At 39.7% G+C, this 22061-nt stretch overlaps 1 protein-coding gene across 21 annotated transcripts in view; it reads right to left on the reverse strand.

Annotated features, from left to right (window-relative positions):
* The window catches only part of THRB (thyroid hormone receptor beta), a 166632-nt gene that overhangs the window by 114922 nt on the left and 29649 nt on the right, over positions 1–22061 (reverse strand). For 13 of the 21 annotated variants that reach the window (XM_084511765.1, XM_084511775.1, XM_084511764.1 and 10 more), the window contains one exon: positions 10535–10564. The gene's annotated coding sequence lies outside the window, so the exon portion shown is untranslated. Of the gene's footprint in view, positions 1–10534; positions 10565–12370; positions 12481–12821; positions 12956–14646; positions 14844–16327; positions 16348–21164; positions 21198–22061 lie in introns of those variants that run through there. The other 8 variants (XM_084511780.1, XM_084511778.1, XM_084511763.1 and 5 more) reach the window with 5 other exon arrangements.

Raw genomic sequence — 22061 nt, forward strand, 5'->3', positions numbered from 1 at the left:
CAATTCCTTCTAAAACTTCAGAAACCTTTCTCTGAATTCCCAGTATGTCTTTGGCTCTCTAGACTAATACTTTGCCAGAGGTGCTATTTAATTGTTTATGTGTCATCTAACCAGAGGTGGAAGTTGAAATTCAATAAATATGCAAATACCTGCAAGTGATTTGTACTTGCAAAATATAATCCAAATGTTTATTGCCGTCCTATTTAAGAAGTTCCCAGCAGACATTTTTCTAGCTACAGACTAAACGCCAATAGGATCTGATTTCCTAAGAACCAACAGTGAACAACAGATAAACTTGTGTAAAGAAGTTCCTGAACAAGATTCCAAAGATAAATCCTTTTGTTATGAAAAAGTATTTGCAGAATTATACTTAACAGGGAAGTCTGAATGGCTATATGAGTACTCAGCTACCTGCCACACATTTACATCAAGGAAAAGTATTTTTCCCACCAGTGGAAGAATTTAACTGTGTGGAATACAGGAAAAGGAAAAAAAATCCATTGTGAAAGGGCTCTTTCACCATTCCAGTCAAAGTGTATGTTTCAGAATACGTCAGCTGAACAAACAGAAAACACAAAAACAAAAGATGATTAAAGGTAGTGTATCTTCACCTAGCAATTGGTAACTATGTGTTCCAGCAAGAGAAAACACTGGGAAAGCTACTGGAGGAGTTTTCCTTTGGCTCAGGGAACAGATGAGCAAGAGTTCTCCTAAGGCACTGCTTACAAAGCCAAAAGCTGTTAAATTCAGTGGCGGCTGAAGCAAGTTACAACACAGTCTGCTCCAGCCTATGTGGACAGAGCCAAGCTGCAGTATAATAACATTTAGGGGAAAGAGAGAAGGAGGGAGGGAGAAAACATACCTTATGATTTTATCCAAAGTCTGAACTAGACTCACGGAGCTGTCTCAACCAAGTCAGACAACAGAGGTGAAGCAGGCTTTCTGCTCAGACCCGGCTTGCCCCAACACTGCAGATTTCAGAGTTACATTTTCTAGTATTTATTCAATTGAGTTTACAATTCCAAATGAATAGGGACACTTTCTTTGGAAAACTATGCCACTTACTGTCCCTGGGGAAGGCTTTTCCAGTCCAATGAAACTCCTCTCTCCTGACATGCATTCTTTCTCAGTTAATCTAATTTTTCCTATATGACAGTTTACCATCCCAAGCAGCTCTAACTGGTGCTTTTTGATTAAACCACTCCTCCAGCACTGCTTTCTCCATGCCATTCTTCTACAGGAAATCTCTCTCACAATCTGTCCTTGCACATTTCTTCATGTCCATGGTTCATTTTCCTCTCTCTCATCAGAATTTCACTTCAAACACATAAAATGACGCATAAAGACTAGGAGAAAGTTTGAAAATCCCTTAAAGTGAAAAACCTGCTGGAATTGAGAACAGCAGCAAAGGACTGTTTTCTGGTCAGCTGTGCAGCTCTATCTCATTACAGAAGCATGAGTGTAAAATAACTCCTATTTGTGTAATTTCCACTTAATTAAAGAATTAGCCTGAGCAAATTCTACCGGCATTCTAAGGAAGACAGAAAGAGTTAAGAGGATCTCAAAGGCTTTGACACAATGAGTAAGATGCCATGTCAGTCAGAACCAAGTTTTAGGATTCCATAAGAATAACAAATCAGCACAAGTTCTGTTTAAATTTTCTTTCAAGGAAGTGGGGAATAATAACATTCAAACAGAACTATGAATGTTAACACATTTTACATCAGGCTCTTGTTTAACTTTCACATCCTCCTATATGTGAAAGCTCTACTTTTCAACAACTTTCAGAAATGTAGAATATAGAGTGTAAGCATGCATGATGGGAACCACCAGGGTCAGCCTGCCATTTTCCACCTGAGGAGAGGTTGTTGAGAGAAGTTAGCACTCGCTGCCATTTTCATTTACCTTTTTCTGCCAGCTAAGCTGGAGCTCTTCCCATAAATCCCAGTAACTTCCCATCAGTTGATTTTACAAATTTGCCAGAAAAATACAACTTCCCGTATCTCAAGAAATTACGTGGTAAAGAACATCTGCATTGTGGCTACTTATTAGGAAATCTTGATAGGCTAGTAGTGGCACTGTATGTTAAAGTGGCTCTACAATGAATTTTTTATTACCCTGCCTGCATTTTCAATTTACAAACCCACTCTGAACTGTCAGGAATAAGGCACCCTGCATCTGCCCAGGTGAGGGGTGAGACTAACATTGTGTATGGTTACTGTGTTAACATAAAGGAAGCCAGAAGTGTCAGACTTGTCACAACTTAATAGGATTTTCTCTCAGTACTACACATCTACTGTAACTAAAGGACTAAGAAATGTTTTAACCTGACCTCCTCTTAGCAAAAATTCGGTACTTCTTTTCTGTTGTGACAGATGGATGTGGCAGAGAACATCCTCCTTGGTTTCTGGGTGACCTCCACGTACATGTGCTAACTTTCTACGGCGTGCACATGCACTTCAAGTGCTAGTTCAGAAAGTACAATTTCCTTCCCTCAAATTTTATTATTTTACCCTTCCTTCTGCTGTTTTTTTTCCTGTGCTTATTAAATCAAAGAAGGGATGATTGGTTTCTAAATTAATTTGCTAAAGGGCAGTGAAAGATTCTGATGGCCAGAAGGATGGGAATAAGCTTCTAACAGATCAGAAGGGAGGGAGAGCATTAATGGACAGATGCGTCTGGAAAGTTTCCTTAAATGCAAACATGACAACTGCCTCAAGCCTGATTCATTACAAATACAGGCCTGCCCGTCATGTTACAGGGGAAGAGCTCGTACTGTTTCTTGAGTATACGGCAGCCTACCTTTTCACAGATGAAGGGAAAATTGCAGAAGGAGCCTGTCAGCAGCTCATGTTTATAGGAAAAATACAGTGGACTCTGTTCAGTCCTTGCTCCCTCTGCAAACAAAATAATTCCCAGTAAAAAAAAAATACAAAACCAAAAAACATGAGGAAAAAGAAATTTACATCCTTGTCTCCCATTCTCCTGTCTGAAGATTTTGGGAGCTGAAGCTTTCATAGGAAGCTATCTCCAGTGCCTGCACCAGCACCCAGAGCACTTTGGGGAACAGCTCAGACCAGAAGCACTCCCTATGCACAACATCCTATGAGTGGGGCCTCTGAATAAAGAGCCCAGGAGATTCACTGTGGACCCTCCACTTTCTGGAGTGGGGTTGGCATCGGGAGCCTGCTTTGTAACTGGCAAGAACAGCATTTGAGACTGTATTTATGTTTGGGATTTTTGCAGTGCAATTTTAACTGACCTAATTCATCTCACTACCCAAATCAATCAAGCAGGCATGCTTGCTTGCAATTTGGTTTACATTATCTTTTGGGGTTCTTCCCCTTTCCACCCCCATTTTTTTATTTTTTTTTTTTTTTGGAGGTGGGAGTCCTTTTGAACCTCAAGATAAATTGTTCTTTGTCAGTAACAGAATTAGCCATCCACCTTGGCTGGTTGCACCTCCAGTTCACTTTCCAGAAACCCTAGGATACGTATGCATTTTACTTTGAACTTCCTGATAGACTGCATTTGCACTTACTTCAGTAAAAAGTTAGAACTTTTACATCTCTCACTGCCTTAGGGAACCAAAAATATTAGCTCTGATTAAATATTTATTTTGCAGAAACATTAAATATATCATGCTACAGAAAATTATTTTGAATGATACCTCTTCAGCAAGGCTGTGACTTACGGCTTTTCCTCTTACTGAGTTACACATTCAGTCAAACTACAGCTGGGCCAAGAAAACTCTGTTTTGTTTTGGCAAGGCATCAGACGGTATCTTCTGGTTTGCCAACACAGGCAGAATCTTGTCTAGCTGTGGGATGCTCTTGGATTTACTACCTATTACCGAAACTATTAAGAAGCACCGAGAGGTTCCGGCCCCTTTTACGTATTCTTAGTCAAATCTCATTAGTTTGCAGGCTCTCAATTTGCACCCAAGAATACAGCAGTCTTTTCTCACCTCTCAGGGAAAATTTAATAGCAGACTGTTAAGTCTCATGTTACTAGGGCTTCATTACTTTTACAAGATATGCTAAATAATTAAAATGCACTTGTCAAATAAGTGATTAGAGAACACTTTGTGCTGCAGCGTATGTTTTTACTGTCTGTTTACCTCGACTGACAAAATTAAATAATTCACATTAAGTCTCCCACACAACAGTGTGAACAACTGAGACCCTAAAGTTGCAGAGGGGCAGGGCTGGAGGACTCAAAGGGACATGTATCTATAGGATGTAATTAAAGGAAGAGCACTGGATTAAAGCCGCAGACAAGGAAATTGAAACTACAGAGCCAAAGCTTGCTCCAAAGAATAAAGATGACCTAAAGCAGATTTAGCCAACACCATTTTGATCTGCAGCAGCTTCTAAGCAGGCCTTCTATGGAGTCTCAGACCCTAAAAGTGGGAGAAATGCAGGGAGTGGGTAGGTACATGCTGCTTAGAGAGAACAGGACTAATGATTTTCAGCCCAACATTGATTTTTTCAACCTTTACTTTACATTATAAATCATCTGGCTGTAACTAGCTGCGCATTTGAATTGATATTTCAGAGAACAGGCCACATTCTCACACACCTTTACAGTAATACATATTTTTCATCAGAAGGCTTTGACTAGTACTAGCAGCAGCATACAGTACTCTGAAATATCCTGTAATAACCAGGATCCCTCTTGAATAAAAGAAGGGGGCTACTACTGTGTAAAATGACAAAGGGAGAAAAATTAGATGAGCAGCCCAGCCTTCCCCCAGGTCCAGGTGAGAAGACTATTTCCACAATGCCAAAAGACAAACCAAATTTCTGACACAGTGCTTGCTCTCCTACCTGCCCCTCTTCTCCACAACACAGGCAGGTTTTAGGAGCCCACTGCAATCAGTGAGATGACCCTCACAGCCAAAAGAAGCAGATGTATCCAAACCAACAGCAGGCTGCCTCCCCTGCTGATGGGAGTTTATCTATTTGGCCAGCCCATCAGTTTTTCAGAAGCAATCTTCTAAAGGCTGCCACAATAGGACCCATGTCCGTCCTCCCAGGGCTGTACCAAGCTGCAGGACTTGGTGCCCTGGGATTTTAACATCATCATGGTGTTCAGGTTGGACTCAGTCAATGAGCACGCACACGCACAGTCTGCTATTTTTCAAATGCAGTCGTCACCAAAAGCCACGTCTCCATTAAGCAGGAGGGAACGTTCCTGATGCTCTCGTTCCCTCACGGCATCCGAATTTCCCTGAATCAACACTTTTTGTGGCATTACGCAACAGCGAGCAGAGCACGCTTAACTCTGATCTGAGCAGACACTGCCAACACAGTGTAAGCACCAGGGCACTTCTTCACACTGAGCCATGCTCTAACACAGCATGGGGATTAAAAATAAAAGGGGTACGTTTATTTCCTGGAAGGGAACAGGCAGCTCCCCAGACAAAATCGTAGCTTCTTGTACAGGGGTTGTTAAGTAAACAAAGTACAGGACACTAGATTCAATAGCTTTTAAATGCAGTAAAGCTAAGCTTCTAATGGAAGCACCATTCTTCAAAATAAATACAAAAATCTGGGCTAGCATTACATGGGAAACGAGCCAAAGAAAGTCCCCAGACCTCAGCACAGCTCCTCCTTTTTGTCGTCTGGAATGTTTTCACAGTACTGCCTGAACCAAGAGAAATGCCACGAAAGCTCTCAATGATATCCAAAATTAATTTTGCAGCCTCATGTATCACTGTCTAGTATAGGAATTTCTTCTGTGTTGTGGGAGACTGTTTTCTTTTATATTAAATGACTTAGCCATGAGCTTTCACACAGAAGAAAACAGCAGCGATTTGATGGCTCAAATACATTTATTAACAGAGATAGCAATTTTCTTCCCATGGCACAACCTCCTCCCCTCCTTTTCATAACTGAAGTGGCCAGTAAGAGTGACTCTGTGGTACCAAAAACATGTGAATAAAGGCATCCTGAAGTTTGTTTTGAAATGCTCTCCGCAGCCAGTATTATGGCTGGCAGGAATTTGTGAAAACCATAGGTGTGTAATGTATTTTCAAGGCAGATTGTGCATAAAAAACCATCAGACTAAAAAATCACAACTGTTACTTCACAGTAATCAGCCAAATATGTTCAAGTCCTGACTAATCAAAGCTTTCTCTCCTTTCTACCTCACCACAGCTGCAAATCCCTTACCTATCAGCAAGGGTAATTCACCTTTTCATCCTTTTCCAGCCTCTCATCCTCCCTAACCTTTCCCTTTTCCTTGAAAGTCTGTGAAAGCAGGTGTAGCCTCCATGTGCAGCATCACAGACTTACTTATCTCATCCATGTTGCTTTGGATTATCAAGCATAACGGTATTTCTCTTATCTGTTTTTGCTCTTCTTTTGTTTTAGTGTGGTACTTTTTCTAATTGTAGTTTAAACTGCAGGTGCCAAAGTCAACCTCTATCAAACAAGGACACCACAAGTAGCAGGAAGATGATGTTTCAGGTCTTTGTACTCATCACCCCAGCGCAGTCCTAAGTCAAGTGCACCACCACAGGCACCTGTGTGCCAGCACTGCATCAGACTGCCCTGACTGCCATCATAGTTAAGAGGGGATGCCCTTGTCCTGTCCTACAGACACGTGTAAAATATATATGCGTGTTATTGGGTTATTCCTGAAAGGGAGAGCAGCAGGGATGGTCAGAGGACAGGAACAAGCCAGGTACGGGCTGCCCACCACTTGCTACCGTCACGTGCACTAGGACACAAAATCTTCTGCTGTGCCTGGGCTCTCCATCGAATCATCCTGGAGAGCTCTAGCTTTTGAAGGTTTAACAGAACAGCTTTTTTGCAGGTTTTCAAGCAGAGTCAGAATGACACGAAAACGCTCCTGAACTATTTTTTACACACACATATGGCAAACATAACTTTCAGTTATTACTTCTGTCCTATTACTGCAGAGTTACATCTACAATCTGTAATAGACGCTGTGCTATATAGGTGCAGTAGGATGACATCATTTTGATCCCAACTTGATGGATTTTTCCATTTGCAGGATCTTGCACAGTAATTCCCAATTAATTTTGGATGTTGAAATTAATGATTCAACCAAAGTATCAAAAAGGACTCAGGGCTATCCTTGCTCACAGAACATAGTATTTCTTCTAGTATAGAACTACTTTTTGATCAACCATTTTTAAGTATTTTCTCTAAAAAGGACCTGCTGCCTCCTATCCAGTAAAACAAGGATGCACTTCCCTGTAGCAGATGAAAACTTAAGGACGAGCATCCTCCACACTCTCTCAGTGTCCCATGCAGGTCCCAGAGCAAACGCACAAGATATTTCTTTTTAAGTTTGGGGAGAGAGCAAATTACTTTGTATTAGAAATTCTATATAATCTACTAGAAATTTACCCTACCCTTTCTACTTGTATGGATATTCAGATTTTAGATACAGCACTTCACTATGAAAAGCCCTACATTAAAGATGGCATTATGCTCACAGTATAACTGAAGAAAGTTCTGAATTTATTCAAGATGTTAGTTTATATCACAGAAGGGATTCAATAAACATCATATATAAATTATTACTTTTCAGCGATCTTAATACAAATGCAAACTATTAAGGAAGCCAATGAAATATTAGAAGATTTATAACAAAAAAAAAAAGTGCCTTTGGACTATGGATCTACTCAAACCATAGCAGAAACTGGTTCATTACTATCACCCATCAGTGCAGCATGCAAAACCTGCCAGCTCAGCAGCACTGTACCCACCACGAAGCTTCTTCATGGATCTGCTTAAAGACTTTTAAACCTTTCAATGGATCACGGTAAGTCACCACTGAAACAAGAGTGAGCTGCTTCAGCGGTGATTTTGGAAGTTCTGTGGCTGCCTGTACCACATAAGAGCCTTTGTTCATGGATATGTGGATTTAGAAGGCCTGAAGGAACTATTATGGTAATCTGGTCTGACTTCCTGCCTGGCACAGGCCATAATACCTCACGCAGCAATTTCTTTACAAAGCACAAGAACTTGTAACTCTACTAGAAGATATTTCAGAAAGAGATCTAATCTTGATTTAATTACTCTAAGTGATCTACCACATTCCTTTCTAAGCATTTCCAATGGTTAATTACACCTACGGTATCGTATTTCCAATGTGAACTTGCTTATCTTGCTGTGTTTTTGTCTGTTGGAGCCCTATCCTATCTCCCTACATAGATATTTTTAGATATTAACCACATCACACCCCGAAATTCTCTGACTTGAGATAAATAGTTTGCCTGCCTGGCACATCAAAACAGAGATTCCTGAATCCAACGCACACAGCTGCTGGGGGTTATTTTTCCTGGTGGTATTACAGATAGCTTTTGACTATATAGACTAAAAGAGAAAACTCAATTCAAGTACGAGAAGAAGTCACTGAAGATCTTTAATAAATTTTCCCAGCTTTCAGAGCAGTAATGCGTTTGTAAGACCTCGAAATTTGGGAGAAATAGCACTGCAATCTGGAGGGTTTCCCTTCTAACTTAATTGATTAATTCAAGCTCCAACCAGATCATTAGTTCCTAAATACTGCAGTTAACTCATAAAGAAATCAATGGCCTATGGCAGGTGGTTTTCTACTACATCAAAATCACTTATAAATCCTGTTAACAGAATGAGCCAGTACTTCTGCAGGCACTGCCAAGGCAGGAATCCCGGAGCGTACAATATGTACCCTAAACTACTTCCAGTTGTGACTCCGGGAAACAAAATGAGTAAATTTCCACTACTGCTGTCATGCTATATTACTTACACATATTACTTAGACATTTATATTACTGTAGCATACAGAAGCTCTGCATAAGGCTCTCTTGTGCTAGGTGATCAACTAACAACAGAGAGAGCTTAATTCGTTTTTGCAACATTTGGCCAGTTCTTGTATGGCTGAATCCTGGTGAGGAGACAGGAGGACTTGTGTCCTTTCTGGATCGTGGACGCTGATGAGATCAGTGTACAAAGACTGCTCAGAACGAGAATTTCCTCTGGCATTTACTAAATCCCTGTACTACCCATGTGATTCTCAACACATTATAAAGTTCCTTAACTGACTGTATGACTGAAGGGCTTTCAGTCCTTTGCACGGACCTGGTGCAGAACAGCAGCATCTTGCTGTCTCTCAGATACATTATGTATGCACACACCTTTGTAACTGCATATACGTGCACATGCACATGCACTCCGTGTACCAATACACAGCAAGAATATCCAAAGCTAGGTTGTCTGCTATTTACAACATCACCTTAAAATCTACTGCAACAAAAAATTTGATATGACACCTCATTGCTTTTTCACAGCACTTCTGTTTTTTTCCACTAATATTTCACATTTCTACTCACTTGTGGCTTCAGACAGTTTACATTTTGCATAGCTTAACTGTTTTTTTCTTAGCCTCCCTCCTCCCTATTCCAAGGATGTCCCTCGGAAATAAGGAACACAGTTCATGCAGATGTATCAAGTTTTATTGCTTTAAGATGTCAGCAGGTTAAAAAACCCTTCCTTTTAATTACGCTTCTCTTTGGAAGATGTCTGACTTGAAAACAGAGTGCACATAACCCTGAAAGCTTTTTCTTTAATTACCAATAAAAAACAATTCAGGCAAATATGGGTAAAAAGGAAAACAATTACTAATAACACTTCCCTTCCTCAGTATCACATGAATGGCTACAAAAACTGAGGAAATTACCTGAAAACCAGCAACTGAAAAGTAACTTCATATTTATGTTACTTTCTGAACAGGTTCCTACAGCAGCTGCCTGACTCAACAGCTTGCTGTTACACACCTGATTATATGTTATTTGACATTGCTGCTTCACAGTATAAGCATACAGTTTTCTAGATAATGCAGCACATGAAAGTCAGCATCCTCGCTAACGATGAAAGAAATAAAAAAATTAAAACCCCATTTTTTAAACACCCCTTCCAGATGGTAACATACAAAAAGAGCACTTTCTGTCTCTTGCTTAGCAGGAGGCAAATACAGTATCAACCTCCAGAATGCAGCTTGAATCATGTCTTGTAGAAGAGGAGAAAATATTTACTCCTACAAGAATTTGCTCCTTCTCTAAAGGTCAATTTAATTACCTGTGTAATTCATAAGCTCTCACCACCATACCTCACAAATCAGAAATCTGTTATAAGTTACTCATCAACATATATTCTAATGTTTCATTTTCAAACTGCAAGAAAGTTCTCCTTACAAACAAATATTTTAATTTCCCAAGTAGTGAAATTTATAAATTTTCCATGGGCAAAAAGATGTTTCCAAATCTATGCAAGTATCTATTTGTGACTAAAAGAGTAAATACTGGCTCAGTAACCATAAAAAAAAAAATAAAATAAAAATCGACAAATTTCACTTCACTCATTCTGCAATATTACCTTCTTTCTTTTTTAATTTGTGTTTTGTCATACAGACCCACTCTGTATCTAGGATCCACTCTGAAATGCTTAGCATATTTCATAAAAATTAACTTCAACTGACTCGAATATTTTACTAAAGTGGAATAACAAATTCTTACCTTATTAGAGCTTCATTTTCTGTTCTTTAACTGAAAAAAAAAAAAAAAGTAAAGAAATGTGTATTAAAGATCCGTTTGGTAAAAATACTTTTATTTATTTCAGTTTCACTTCAATCAACACAAAGCTATGGGTGTCTTTTTATATAACTGAAATGAATTTCCGTTTTTGTCATAGTTAATCACTCTCGGCAACTTGGGAGGTATTTATTTATTTATTATCTTAGCTAGCCACTGTTTCTGAACAAACATTTCAAATACTCTGGAAATAACAATACAAACAACCAATTTAGTTAATTCACCACCTGAACTGCAGGCTGGTTAGGTATGCTTTGTAGGCTGTTCAGTATTTGTATTGCTATTACTTGTATTTAACACTGGATATTTTTTCTTTTAAGATGGATTTGCATCTCAATATGCCCATTCAAAGCTGGAAGTTTTGTTGTATGTTTGTTTTTAAATAAGCCAGGTTCTGCTCCATCCCAAAACAGGTAAAGTCAGTGCCAGCTGTGGAAGAATGAAAGCATCACGCCATTTTATTAAACATCTGCTTCAGCTAACCCATTCTAAAAGACACGTTCGCTAACAGCTTACCAATGTACATTGGTGCATGTTTTGAAACCTCAAAAATAAGTAAGCTGTAACACTCTTCTGAAAAAGTTCCAGCATGACTCAGAACAACTGATTAATTTTGAGGTCTGCAAAAATAATAATGTAAGCAACCCTTCGTTTCTTTGTGACGTGTTCAGTCCCTCACAACCCGAGAGGGCTACTTACAGGTATAAAAGCATTATTACTGGGAACTGCATTCTGGTAACTATGAAGTAAATGGGAATTTTGGCCACTAATATATACACGTAGAGAATCACACTTTATTTGATTTCATTTTCTAAATTAGTACAATACGCAGCATAAAGTCGAAAACACAAAGGCAAGTCTAGTAAAATGACAACCATTATTGTTGAAAAGTGGAGAGAATCACAGTGAGTGATTCACAGTGAGTGAGGCAAAGTGTCTTGGCCTCTAGCACTCTGTGTACACCTCACTGGCCATCAATCAATGCATTTAGGGTTTTACAGAGGGAGGGAAAACAAGAAGGGAACTTGTTTGTCTTTGTCAAGGATGAATTCAAAGCTTGTCCTCAAAGCATGGGATCAGTGCCACAGCTAAAGATACAAATTCTCAGCTCTACAATGAAAATACTACTCTGCACGGGACAGAGGAGTTAATAACACAGTCCTCTAAGAATGGCTGTGAGTCTGTTGATCTACGGCAAGAAAAGCTTAAGTGAATAGTAGAATCACCTCTTTCCTTAATTTAGAGCATGTTCACTGAGTATTTTATGAGACCTAACATGGGCCTGTATCAGAAAAAGAATGAGTAAACATGAAAAGAGACATTCCTGAAGTGCAGAAATTCATCAGATTGAACATCCATTTTGTGAAACAGCACAAGATCTCATTTTTAAGAATCAGCTCATCAGAGCTGACATTTACAATGTCTGATTTAACACAGCTGAGCATCTGCACACATGTGCCTACAAAGGAAAGAGAATAACTATAAGGTCATTTCATTACTTAGTAAAATATATCAGAACTCATAAGTTTAATTTTCTGCAGCCCTTTGTTATAATCAGCTGGTAAAACATGCATCAGCGCCAGATTACTTCACACTTCCCAATCTGGCTTTGGGTCACCACTAGAGATAACTTAAGATAGGTTTTGCATACATTACAGGAATCAAGGGACAGGACCAGTAGGTATTGTATCACTGGATGCTACGCAGGATTTCAATAGGATTGAACAGGATTTATTACAGCATGAGCCAAATCCTTCTTACCTTTCTCACGCAAAACATCCATTGAAGCTAGCCAGAGTGCAGCTGAGGACATTTTATGTCTCCGATTCTTTGTTATTCACCTGTCCCAGTACTACAGTGGTCCACAGCACGAAGTTTACAAGATCAGCATATGACTTTGTGGGCATGGAAAGGAATATCTTACAGGATGGCCTGTTTGAACCTCAAAGCAGGTACAGAGGGAAGTCTGAAGACGACTTGAAATCATTCTGGACTTGTGACAAGATCCCCAGCTTTTGAAGCGAAGTATGTCTATGCTAGAAACACTCACAGCATGGACTGCTTTGAAGCATATTTAACTCATCCTACGTACTTTTAAAAGAAGAATGAAAGCTGACTTTGGCAGGTTTTATGACTTCAAAAAAAAAAAATAAAAAAAAATATATCTCCTAACATGCTTAAAGAAACAGTTGGCTGAAGGGCTAAAGTTTACCTTATCTGGTCTAGCAGCTGATAACAGAGCAATCTATAACGAAGCCACAAGCACCTCCTATCGCATGTTCTCACAGGACCCCCTGCCTGCCCAGCTTGATGGTCCCAGTAGAAAGTTGGTGAAGAGGGCCACTTCTAGAGAAAGAAGTGCAGGTTATTGTTCTCTATCAGGTAGTAGCAAGCTTCTTTCCATCTTCAGATGACCTAGCATCTCACCAGTCAGAGTTAACCTCCACCCCACCGTGCCCAAAACCATGCTGGTAAGTGAGGCTCCAGGCACTCAGCAGGTCCTGCAGAAGATTGCAGAAGATTTGTCAGGCCTCCTGCCCTACCTGCCTGACACCTTGGCAAAGAGCTTCATGTGGGCTCCCTGCATCTACGTAAAAAAGATAACATTTCCCGTTAACTGTCTGCACTGCTTTCGTGCTTAATGAACTCCTTGCTTAGGTGGAGAAGATCTCAACAACAAAAAAAGACATTTTTATTGCAGTATTCAAATGTGTCATATTTCAAAGCATATGTCTCTTTACAGTAAAAACTGTACTTGTTGCCTGTCACCAACTGCATTAACTTTGGATGCACTCTCAGTATTTCTGCTAGACTGCCTCAAGAGCACACGGCTACCACTGGGCTGAACTAAGCAGCCTACTGTCTGCGCTCTGCGACAGAAGCCTCTAATTTCAACAAGGTGTTTAACATTATCCTTTCAGTTCAGACACAAAAAATCATAAATCTCTTTGCAAGCTCCATCTTTCTCAGAACAGCTCATTATGAATGGGTTTTATAAATACAAAAACTAACACTAAAAACCTACTGATGGAAACTGTTTTAACAACATGCTTCACTACTGACGCTCTTCATGAGTCTTCTTAGAGAATGCTCACCGCCAACTGCAGACAAACCACAGAAAATTAATACTGCCAAACTGATTGGACAGCAGAATTGATATAGATGAAAATGTCCTCCTTTACCAGACTTCGAAAACTCTTGACTGCATGGAGTTATACACATAAAAGGGTTCTTTCTTGCTTCAGTCATTCTTGTTTCATCTTTTCTGTCACACACTGTTTAGAAGATATTGCAAAGCTGAAGCTATGGCAACATCTTACCATTCACCAAATCATGGTTTTGATCTTTATAATGAATACATCCAAATAGTTGAAACAAGTTCTTTCCAAATGATTAAGCACTTATCCAGTACACAGTAGGACAAAAGGCATCCAGGTGCATTTACAAAATTTAGATATAAATTACATATTCTGCCTGCCTTTGAGCAGGTATCATATGTAGGGATGAGGGCACTCCTCTCCTCTTATACATACATCATTATCCAACAAAATACCATTCATCCTATTTTAAATTACTTCTACACACCTGAAATCCTTCACAGACCGCAACTGGAGAGACACAACTAGGGGAAAAAATCTTTAAAGTTACCAAAAGATCAAAACCTTTTCAGCTTTCTAGTCTTCACCATTGCCCCAGACTTCGCTTCAGTTTACTTCTGTAGCCCCTGCAGGATGCTCTGATGCTCAGAGCTCCACAAGGAGACCAACTGAGCAAAGCAGCTACAATTTCCTTTTCCACAGAAGATCACAGAAAGCCAACTGAGCCTGGAAAGGCCACTGAGTTCTCACTCCATATGAGCTGAGGAAGGAAAAAGAAGTGGGTGGGGGACCAAGAATCCCAACCAGGAGATAAATCCATTCCCAAAGCCACCCCATTAATTTCAGCTTTCAGTTCTACTTAGCAGCTCCCACTAAGAATTAAAACACACAACAGTAACAAATAAATAAATAAAAAAACAGGGAAAATCTCACTGACACCTCCCTTCTCATGATGCAAAATCTGCTGGCACAGAAAAGCAATTTAATCCTTCCTGCCCACCACTCTTGACTCAAGGCCATTCGATTTCACAGTTCCAGCACTCGCAGCAGTTAGCAAGTTGTGCCATGCACTTTGTAGAGTGAAAAGCCATGGCTGCAGCATGCCAAAGTCTGAACCGTGACAGGCGCTTTCATTTCTGAAACATAAGACGGTCTGAATTGTTTGGTGCTTCCTTACTGTGACTCAGTCTCCGCGGGTATGGGAAGGCTGCAGATATGCCTGTTTGCACAGCCCAAGCTCTCTGCAACATACAGATGCATCCTGAGAATGTTTACTGCTAGTACAATGCTAATCATAACTATCATGCTGGTATATGCTATCTGCAGGATAACAGGCTAGAAGAAAGCCCATGTTTAGATTGGACAGCAAAGACAAGATTGTAGCTGGAAGGCAGACAACACATAAAAAAAACCTTCGTATAAGGCATAGGTACAGATTAAAAATTAACCATCATTGCCAAAAAAAAGCAATGATGAATACAACCCCAGCTGCAACTACAGATGCCTACACATAATTGCCAACTGCAAGAGGAACATGCGGTCTGTGCTCTGGTACCCCACCAGCATGAGCAGCACCACTTCAGAGCTACCACTGCAAGCCTGCCCTTCTGCCCATGAAAGAGCTGAATGCAAAGCACAAGCCTCTTTCCTCAGCCATCCTCTATTACTGCTTTTGATGACTGGATGTCAGAGATATCATAGAATTCAGTGATTTACAAGCCAGAATTCTCTGGGGGTCTAAAGAAGACTTAACTTTCAGCCAGGTAGGTTGCCCTTGCTGCTCAGAAGTGGAATAATGAGGAACCAACAATCACCACTGCTATGGTTACCTGTTGCCCAAGACCCTCCTAAACAAGTGAAAATTCACAGCTGCTTTACTGGCAAAGATATGGAAATGCTACAAATAAGCTGTCCAGAAAACATTATCCTTTCCAGCAACTGGTGAATCCACAGATAGCAATGTCTATGGTCCTGTTTTTCCAGCACTTCAGTTACAAAGCTCTGCTTTAACAAAGAATTAACAAGATTAAAAGCTATTTTGGCTAGTAGGCCTTCAAGTTCCATTACAGCAGATTGTATTTACATTATAAATATTAATGTCACAATTTTCCTTGACTTAAAAAAGGACAAAGAGAAATCCATTTACTTTTAAAATAAAAACTGTACTTTAAAAGTAATTGTTTCAAAACCACACTTATTTTTCTACTCTTTTTGCAAATTCTGCTATTTGTGCCATTAAAGAGAAAAGCTAACATATTATTCTAATGTAGGGATTGCATAAAATTCAAGAGAGCTAAGCAGGTCTCAGAAAAAGGCAGCTATTCTCTCTGTGCATGACATAATCACATGCCTTAAACCTAATTCTTTTTTCCCTCTGAAAGGTATTTGAGGATGCCATCTCTACAGGGTCTGACGCAGGACTACCAAAGCCATTGCCATGACTCACACTGAAGGCAATGAGAAACCTTCCATTCACCTCAGGCTTGAAAATCTGACCTAAGCTCAAGAGCTCAATTAAGAAAGGCACCGAGGTGCTGAAAATCAGCCTTTGTATGTATTTTTGAACTATTAGCATTCGCCATTTTTCTGAGTATTGCCCAAAATGTCAGAAAACACTAACAATATTCAAATCTAGGTGCACCTGCAAGCTTTAAATGCAACATATGAAGGTGACAAAACAGAAAGCGAGGGGGACTGGGGTATTTATCCCTCACAAACACTGTAGTTACAGGTGGAAGCTGCCACTTCTGAGAGTGGAGGTGCAAACAGCTGCCTGGAATTTCCTCATCAGCTCACTGAAGAGGAACCCAGAGAGCTGGCAAGCTGAGACAGCCAAAACGAGGGGAGATGAATTTCATCCTTAGGTTCAAACCAGACACCTGATTTTAATCATTGTCTGTGTGTCTTGAGTAAGCACAAACTACATGAGAACTAAGACTTGGACCTTCAAACCTTAGATCAGAAAGCACATATTTTCCTGCTTATACCCTCTCCACTGTATGAGAACAATTATGGTTGTTTTCTTCACCCTTGGTGTGTTTTCTGTGAGATGGCAGAACAAACATGGCCAGTGACTTGGCCAGAATGAATGTACAACAAATGTTGCTGTACAGTATCCCCAGCCAGTGCAGGTTGCTGAGTCCTGGAATGAAACAGGACAGACTTTGCTACATTATCTTTTTCTGAATGCCAATCCCAACCCAAGATGTTACAGAGCTGAAAGCTTGGCAGTCTCCACCTACTCATGATACACCCAGAATGCTTATTCGTTCCCCAGAACTTTTTGTAAAAACTGAGTCAGTGGTGCAAGGTTTTCCGTGGAATGGCAGATGACATCCATGACATCAGTACACTGGTCTCACAGTACCTCCCATCCAAAACTAAAGCAAAAAAGTGCTATGAAAGCAGAGGCTAAATATATGCATCTAATGAAAAAGAGAAAAACAAACAAAAAGCAAATTGTGGTGAACTAGTCCATAGCACATTAATCCTTCAAGATCCCATTGAGGTTTTGGGTTGATATATTTCTTTTTTTTGTTTCTACCTGTGTTGTGCATGTCCTCATTTAAGTCCCTATTTGCCCCAGCAAACAGCCTCAGCGCAGTGCAGAGATGTGGCTACAGACTGCATGAGCAAGCAATACATCCTTCAGCTCTGCACACATGTGGAAAGTTACATAAATACCCTAAGAAGAAATAAAATGGTAATCTGCCATTTGAAAGTCAGAGCGAAGCAAGCCTAAATAGAAGAGTCATTTCTTCTTTTTTTATGGTACAATAATGATTTTAAGGAATATTGCACAAATTGACATAATCATCAGGCCAGCAACTCTGCTGGGAAGTGTTTCTCAAATGGCACTTTTGGTTGCCTTTATAAGAAATAGATAACGAAATAGAAACAGGTATTGCTAAGAAGTGCTTTGGAAAATGTTCCCCTATGCACAATATATACGTATACAACTACATCGTCTTCATCACACATCTTCACTGAAAGGCAACTGCACTTAATTAGTCCTCGCAGCTGCCTAACCTCTCTTCATCATTTTTAGAGCAGTAAACATTGCTACTGACAATAAAAACACTTGCTAGTGATAACCAACTATGACTAAACTCAAAATACTGTTGAATCAAGACTTTCTGGCTAAGCTAAAAGAATAAAAGCCTTAATAAATTATATTTGCTTTATTGTCTGGAGCTAAGGTCAAACAGGCTGAAGCTCCAGGGTTTTTATGAAGGGTGGAACTGAGCTAAACTCTGATTAAGAGACAAACTGACAGATTTTAACATTTGTTTAGTAAATAGGTAGTGATGTATCAAAACCACTGTTGCAATAGCCTTTTATGTTTATTTCTACCCAAGAAGACTGGGAAAAATTCAATCCAAGTACTGAGATTCAAAAGTACAATCATTCACATTGAAAACATCTGACCGCATGAGTACCAAAAAGAGGGAAAGTGGTGTTTTCCACATTCTGGACACTCCATAGGAAAGTTTAATTTACATTTTTGTATTTTTAGAAAGACAATGGTATTTGCATGTGTTTTTTTTTTTTTTTTTTTCCCCTCCAGCATATCACAGATAATACTCAGCTGTCAGGCTTATGAGGCATTTGCCATTGTAACTCAACAGACAAATCCTTCATTACTAATAGAGAACAAATAATGGGGATTTACAAAGCTGTAATTAAACTGAGAGGGTTTATGCATAAAGATGCATTGAAAGAAATACTATATGCAAAATCATATTTTAAAGAAATCCTCTGAGTATTATCACCATTTATGCTACAGACCTTTCTGCAATGTTTCCATAAAAGGGATTTTAAATGCATGTCCTAAAGGATGCCTGCCGTCTCTGCCAAGGTCTCCTATGCATGCTGAATTTGGTAGCATATACCTGTTCCACGGTTAGCACAGAGAGATAAATGAGCAGGCCAAACTCTGAACCCAAAGCAGTAAACCACACCAAAGGCAGATGATGTACCTCAGCAAGCTGCCAAAGCGTGCCAGATGCTGCAAGTCTTGGCAGCCAAATGGGAACAGAGACCAAAGGGTCCCCACCAGCAGCCGTCGAGCAGCTGCATGGTTGCATGAGCAGAAGAACAACCAACCGAGGAGCCCGCTGCAGCTACCAATCATGTCAAGTGCCACCAGCACAAACATGACAAGGAATAAGAAGAACACAGTGCTGAGGACAAAGACCACGCTCTTGTGTTTGTGCTGGACCACCTGTGTAAGAGGCATCAGTCTCTGAGGATGCTCCAAAGCAAGCCATGGGCCAACTGCCAGCCAGCTTGCCCCACAACTAGAGAAATGCAAAAGCAAAGACACCTTCAAGCACCTAACCGTCTGCTCTAAAGAGGACATTAAGTTTCACTTTGAGTTTCCTATGAGAAGGATCTAACTTACAAGTTGTTCTACAATATGGTGCACACTCTTTAGTTAGCAATGGATAACACTATTTCTGTTCTTGTCAAGTCGATTTCTACATCTTCTCATAATCAAATATTGAGTCAGAGGTCACCAAAAAAAAAGTCAAGTTATTTTGTGTAAAGTTATCCTGAGATCCTTTTGACCCTACTGGCTTACTGTTAAACTTACTGAAAATGGGAGAATCTGACTGTTCGCTATTCAAGAAACTCCAGTAAACTTAACCGAAATTACTTTCGCAAAACTCTTCTCTAAGATCTGTGATTAATTATCGTAGTTCAAATTTTGCAAATAATTAATTATTGGTAGGCAGTATGTACTGGATTTTCAAGGTTATCCTTCAACACTTAAAACAATTACTAATGCTATATGGGACAAAAAGTACACCAGCTGATTAATTGCTTTGATGGAGAGAGGCACTACCAGCAGTTAGATGGCAAACAGGAATTCAGATCCAATGCAACAGATGTCAATACCCTGAGTAATGTCTCCCATGTAAAAATTAAAAATATATGTATTAATTACAATGTTTTGACTTCTGGCATGGATCCCTGAGCTGGACAGGGATGCAGGATGGCAGTGCGATGGTAATGTGCAGGAAAAAATATGATGGTATGAGGCACGTGCAACAAACCCACAGTACACGGGTTATTGGCAGGGGGAAGAAATGGGTACCATCACCTCCACGCTCCTCCCAGGCCTGCATGGAGCTGATGGGGAAAGGAGATGCTCAAAGCCCACTTGTATAGAAGGGGGGCAGAGAAGCAAATCAGAGAGAAAAGTGGGGAGAGGCAGAGGTCTAATTATCCACAGGCAATATTAGGCACAAAATATGCTACTTTCTTGTTTCTAGAATTCATTCAAAAAAGGCTCTCATAGCATGTTTTGCTTGGTGATTATAAGGAAGGAATTCTCTTCTGCAAATGCATCAGAAGTACAGTATGACAAAGCAGCTGAATATTGCAGCTAAGTTACAATGGAACAGAAATTTGCATTTTTTCCTGTTACAAACCAGAAGAGCTTTTGTTCCATATAATATTTCAACATTGTTTTTTTTTTTTTAATTTATTTATTTTTTTATTTCAGGCTCAATCTATGACATCAGTATTTGGGATCAGTCATATGGGCTATGTAATGGAAAAGCTCTCTGACTTATCTGAATCATTATTTTATTTTGTTCTCCTGTGGTTCCAATTGTTCATTGTTAATTAGATCCAGCCACAACATCTCATTGTGCAAAAGGCATACTCTGTTTTAATCAAAATCTTGGACTGCATTTTGGATGGCATCTTCAGCAACTTGGACAGAATATTCTGTGGTTTCCTCACCGATGAAGAATCAAAACGATTAACTATGAGCATGTCTTCCAGTGAATGCTGACAGCTATTATCAGGTTGTTTTGATGAACTTCTGCATGATACATGGAATTATTCTAGATTTTCTTGTATTTTTTTACATGATTTCTTCACTCAAAACAATACTGAACTGTAAACCTGTCACATAGGATGTATCCATGGTGAATTCCAAAATCATTTTTGAATTATTCATCTTATGCTATCTTGAAAGTCATGTTGTAAACACAAAAGATGGCTGTGCTAGCCTCATCTATTTGAAATCAGACCTTTTTACTTATGATTTTGAAATGACTTTTTACCATTGTTTTAGCATTGCAAAGAAACTGTTTCTGAACAAAACATGCTAACAAGTGAATGCTTACGGACTGCTTTCGTAGCCGCGCTTCAGTGACAAGGTACTGATTCAGGTTATCCTCAAAGGTATTTACTGGTGACAAGATCTGAAAAATGTCTCCTCGGCAGGAATAAACACAGTGCTCCACTTTTTCCTATCAATACATAATTTGTCATCGAATGGCACTCCCGATCACAGTGCTGCTGTTCTGAGAACCCTCCAGAGGTTTTACATTTGCCCCCCGATATGTACCCATCTCTTTTACATCACCCCATCCAGCATCCTCCTCCCAGTGTCCTCCCTCTGCTGAATCACAGACTGAGGAACTGACGTCTGCTCTTGCCTGATCACCTGCTCGTAGCATCACAATCTCTAACTGCAAGCAAAAAGGAGAAAGAGCCACTACATCACTGGGTGCTGTAAGGACAGTAAAATTATAGAGAATCTTGTTATCCAGACAGAATTGTCTGGAGTTCAGGAAAACAAGACCATCTTTAATGGAACCTTGTTTCCAGTAAGAACTGAATACCATCTTTCAGATGTTTTAGGTTACGCGTTAAGATGGACTTATGCCAAATCATGAGTCACTTCTGAAAATTCACGATCCTGTATCTAGTATCAAAAGCCAGCAAAAAAATAAATTCCTGTAACTATTATCAAAGTAGCACCATAATTTGGAGAAAATGAAAAGCCCTTTTTTTTTTTTTTTTTTTTTTTTTTTTTCCCTACAACAAAACAAAACACCACAGAAAAGATTTTCAACTGACAAGGCTGGAACAAAGGGAATAAACACATGCAATAACACACAAAAATAAGTGTCTTCCTTACATGGAGAAATACTTTATATTCCTCACAACTAAACACCTTTTGCCTGTATTTTAGATGAAAAAAACAAAATAGTAGCAATGAAAGTTTGTCTACTTTTCGACATGGGGGTACATATGCTAGCTGTATCAGACCAGTTCAAGCACTGCACCTCCAGAAGATTAAACCAAACAGATCATATTTCTACCACTGCATATAAATGCTAAGGGTCAAAATTCCCCCAAATATACCCAGCAATACTCTCATTAATAGCAGTTTGCCTTGAACGGCTTGAAGGACTGACATTCCACAAGTTTCTTGTTCTGCTTTGCCCTGAGTCCACATGCTGTTGCTTCTGCTGCCCAGCACCAAACCCTGCACTCACACTCACAGACAACAAAAAGCAGATACCAGCGGGAAAGCAGCTGCTTCCTTG

This window comes from Aythya ferina (assembly GCF_964211825.1).
Source record: "Aythya ferina genome assembly, chromosome: 2".
Taxonomy (NCBI): Eukaryota; Metazoa; Chordata; class Aves; order Anseriformes; family Anatidae; genus Aythya; species Aythya ferina.